The 4,819-nt window shown below is 48.4% G+C and overlaps 1 pseudogene; it reads right to left on the reverse strand.

Annotated features, from left to right (window-relative positions):
* Nucleotides 1-232: 232 nt before the first annotated feature.
* On the reverse strand, nucleotides 233-3,013 carry LOC122170587 (annotated as a pseudogene).
* Between the last annotated feature and the right edge of the window lie 1,806 nt (nucleotides 3,014-4,819).

Genomic DNA, 4,819 nt, shown 5'->3' on the forward strand with positions numbered 1-4,819 from the left:
GTCACCCTGAACCTTGCCCCATCCCACAAAGCTGACTGCTGGAAGCAGCAAGAAAAGGAAGGGATGGTCTATTTCATCATGAAGGACTTAAGGAGAAATATCCCATTACTGGTCTCAGGTGGGAGGATGCCCATTACAGGGAGCTCTGTGTGCTGGGCACGTACTGCCCTTCAATCTAGGTGGCCGTGGCAGCACGACCTCCCATCTGGGTGGTCCAGAGGGGAGCTGTGTCTCATTCCAGGGGCGGCAGCTGTCCTGGTGTGTTCCTTTGGCTGTTCACGGCCTCAGCTACCATCAGCCCCAGCAGGATCAGGACCTCCACCTCAAGGGCCATGTGCACCATGTTGCTCCAGGTATAATTGCAGGGGATGGAAAGGACAGTCACTGGAATTCCAGGGGAAAATGGGGACCTCTAGGAGGAACTGGAGGGTCCAGGAAGTTCCCAGAGCAAAGGACTCCCATGGGTGCAACAGGTCATCCAAGCGGACAAAGGGGAGACACAAGGGGCTCCCAGGGCAAGCAGACTTGTGGATAAAGTAACATGCTGGGGAGTCCTGGGCTAAAGAGGAATAGGTTTACAGGGAACAAAGAGGATCCCCAAGGGCTTCTGTCTGCCCCCACTTTCCACATCACTGCTCCTGGGGAAGTGCACCTACCCACAGTCTCTGACCTGCCACCCAACCCAGTGCGTCCTGGCACTGAGGATGAAGAGGTTAATGAGAACACAGAGCTGGACCTCGCCTACAACTGTCAGCCAGATGCTGCTGCTGGGCTGTGATGAGATGTACCGCTGTGACCAGGGACAGTAGCTGCAGGCGTGGGTCCCACCATTGTGCCCCATCACATGGGGTACTACAAAGGTGGCCGTGTTGCTTCCTTGCTCTATAACCCCTACAATCTCTTAGTTCTTCCAGAAGTGAAACTGGGCACTCTGGACTCCACTGGTGCACTACAGTGTTACACTGCTCCCCAGCTGGACACTTCAGAGACAGGCTGGGCCTGACCAGTTGTGATCTGTCAGGAGGGGACAAGTGAGGCGCTCGGAAAGGGACAGGACATTGCAACCACTTTCTCATTCTCACCCCAAGTTGCCCCAAGGTGCAGAACATCCTCTCCTTGCTACTGGGGGGAAGCCCCCAGTCCAAAGTCCAAGTTTTTCCAGCAACTCAGGTACTGAGGACAGCCTTTGGTGTGCCTGCAGGTCCCCAGACCCAGCCTGGGGTCACAACTGTATTTCATGCTCTCACTAGTAGCTCAGCAAAGGGGCTGAGTTGTGAAAGGCTGCTGGGGTCAGATTCATTCCCATTGTGGGCAGGCATGGGCTTCCCTATCTTCTCAGGCTGCCTGAGTGATGGTGAACGTTGCCATGCCCTTGACTGGCCGGGCTCTCTGTTGGATGCTGACATTCCTAGACTTGTACAGCAACATGACTGATGCCACTGACGCATGCAGTGGACTGTGGCTGATGTCCCCAGAATGGCACCTTCCTGACGAGTCACAGAGCTGGAGGGCCAGGGGAGCAGTGACTCTGGGCACAGGCTCAGGTAGCAGCTCTCAGAACTGGATGAGACCAGGCAGCCCCTCCACCTCAGCACTGAATGCTTTCCCTGACATCCACCATGCAAACAGTGTGCCAGATACATTATGTCTATAGATTACCTATAGCTACTCAAAAGAGCTGACAAGACTCAAAGACATCTGAAGGAAGCTGTAATCTTCTACTTACGCCCCTGTTACACCTGCTTTGTTCCTCTACCTCCTTGTTTCTAGTTCCACAGGATGTGGCTGAAGAGGTGTTCTCTCACTTTTCACCACTAGTTCCAGTGTATTGCTGACTCCAGACCAGTTGATTGGAGTTCCCTCAGTGTAGTACTGGCAGCTGTAGCAGCCTCCCTTACTGTGATCCACCCAGGAGAGGTAGAAATCTGTGTATTCCACTGAAATTTTGAGGGCAGTTGCCTGGCCCTCCAGGTATAGGAAACAGCTTTGGAGTGTTTGATGGTGCAGTGGAGCATAATGTCAGATCCTGCAGCGACCTAATGACTGGGCAGAACAGAGAGAACAGGCTTAGGAAGACAACTGTGTGGGGAGAGGAGAAGACATGAGAAGTTTCATAGGAGCCATTGGGTTTCCATAACTCCACCACCTGACTCAGGCAGAGGTGATGATCATCTCTACCCCTCCAAGCCAGGAAAAAGGGGAAAAATCTTGCCCATCATGTGGATGGGGAAGTGGCTGTTTGTGCCCCCAGTCTGCCCAACTTGAAGGGTCTTGGCACATCCCTCACCTTCCACTCTGACTTCCATGGTGTCATGCGAGTCAGCACAGTCCCATTGCCTCCATCCACATATTGGCAGCTGACCTCTGTCCATTGGGGCGGCCTGAGAGAAGGAGAACTCAGCTGTGCTATCAAGTAGCTCCAGGGTACAGAGCTGGTACCCATCCTTGTACAGTACCATGTTCCCACCATGGCACAGATACCTGCAAAAGATGGTGGTAGAGTCTCCCAGAAGGATCACCCAAGGTGGCTGCAGGAAGATGGAGATTGTGGGGGCACCTGCAGAGACTGAGAAGTTGTCAGATGGACAGGTAAGGCCTAGTTTTCCACTGCCATGTAGTGTGCCTGAAGCCAGTTCCATACCCCATCTCTATACAGGGATGGGTTTTGTTCTGTGGGGCTAAGGAAGAGCCCTGGGAGATGGATTAAGGCTCAGAGATGCATCCAAATTCCTCATCCATCCACCACATAATACTCACTTGTTGTAGCCTTACTCTGTGCAACCAGCCAGACACCTGCCAAGATAAATGATTGTGTAATCGTCTGTGGAGTCTCTGAGCACATCGTGACCCCCGCTGATAGTCCATGCAACCAATGACACTCACTGAAGGCTAGCACACAGGCTGTAGGAAGTATCACGCTTCTCTTGTGTCTTTCAACTGAAGCAGGGTTTCTTCTAATGAAGATGCCGGCAGGAGACACTAAGCCTGTTCTTTTGCAGAGAGATTGCTTCATTTGGGTCCCATCAGGAGTGTCACAGGCCACTTTCTGCCCCATGGAAAGTGCGTTTCTGAAGTGCAGGGCTGGGAAGGTCAAACTGGAACCAGAACGTCCCAGTCAACTCTCCTGGGACTGGACACCTGTGATAACCTGATTTGTTCCTGGGGCTCTTCGTTTCTATTTCTTTGCTCTACATTCTTTGCTCTGCATTCTTGGGGAAATGACTGCTCTCAACTCTTGCGAGAGAATGTTTTGCAAGTCAGACTGGGGGAAGAAATGACTCCTGGCTCCTTGCAGATTTCAGTGAGAAAGCCTGAGCAAAAAAATAGTGTAATTAAATTGCTCTTTTTTTAAGACAGGGATACAATAACAAGTGAATTTTACTCTCCTTCAGAGACTGGGCACCACACTTTCCTGTATTATCAGTGGATGCTGAACGGATTTTCCTACAACAAGCTGCACAAATCCTGTCTGTGAAGGTGCTCAATAAAATTGACTTACTGTTTGTATTATTCTTTTTTTATTATTATGATTGGTGTGTACCACTAAAACAGCTATTTTATTAATCGTTTGATTTTGGGCCTGGTTTTTGCCAATAGATGCAAAAACATATATCAAGTTCAAAAGAGTAAACTTGTTTTTATTGTTCATTTCAAGATAATACAAAAAATAAGCAATAGATTAGAAATAAGTCAATGCTATAAGTCATTACTATACAGCAAAAGTCATAATGATTATTAAGAGAGAGCAATGGCCCCAGTACTTTACCATCATCCAGATCTGCAATTGCTGAGGAGCCCTGGTTACAGCAAGGATTTGGAGAGTCTTTCCTGGCAACTGGGAGGTCTTAAATGATGTGTCTATCCATAGGTGAGTTCTCCAGTATTGCTGTGAGAGGGTCCAGCTTTTACACTGCTGAATAAACAAGCTTACCTAACTTCAAGGATGTAAACAGCTGGTTTCATTCTCCTTTTGGATTCCACCCTGGGCCTGGTCAAGGGAGGAAGCAAGGGAGTTTGTGTACTTGGCCTTGATATCATGCTTCGAAACAAGCAAAAATTAATACATTCATATAATATTTTATCTAAGTTATATATCCTGCTAATGAGACAGTTTATTTAAGCTATGTATTTTGCTATTATTAGCAAATATTACTATTTTATTACTATTATTAATATATTATTATTATTAATATTAATATTATTAATAATATTTATTATTATTATTAATATTATATATTACTATTAATAAATAGTAATGTCATATAACGCTTTGTTGAGAGGTTCACCTAGAGGCCAGCATTGGTTCAGGGCCCATTGTTCAGGCCTTAGCACTCCAGGTCTGTCTCACTGAAGTCGAGGAAGATCTCTGCACCATATAATACCCCTGCTGTGATTTAACACTGGTAGGAAGCTGAGCACCACTGTCTCACTCCCAGCACTCAGAACTAATAACAACTGGAGCAATGAGAGTTAAAAAGAGAAGTAAAAATACCTTCCTCTATCTGAATGGCACAAAGGGATTGGAAATGGGGGTTGTGGTCAGTCCAGAACACTTATCTCTGCCAACTGTTCACTGTCAGTCTTCCTTTGCTTTGGCATGGAGTCTTCCCGTGGGATGCAATCCTTCCTGGTCCCTGTGCAAGCTGCGGTTCTTTGAAAACCGCCCCAGTATGGGTCCATACCACAGGGTTCATCCTTCCAAGGCAGTCTACTTCAGAGCAGGTCCCCATGGGCTGCAGCTCCATCCCAGGCCCTGCAGGGCTCCGTGGGCTGCACCTTCTTCAGTCAACGTCCACTGCTGCACCGCAGGTTCCCCCAC

This window comes from Centrocercus urophasianus, unplaced genomic scaffold, assembly GCF_019232065.1.
Source record: "Centrocercus urophasianus isolate 14NV4802_14NV808 unplaced genomic scaffold, USGS_Curo_1.0 seq_725, whole genome shotgun sequence".
Classification (NCBI taxonomy): Eukaryota; Metazoa; Chordata; class Aves; order Galliformes; family Phasianidae; genus Centrocercus; species Centrocercus urophasianus.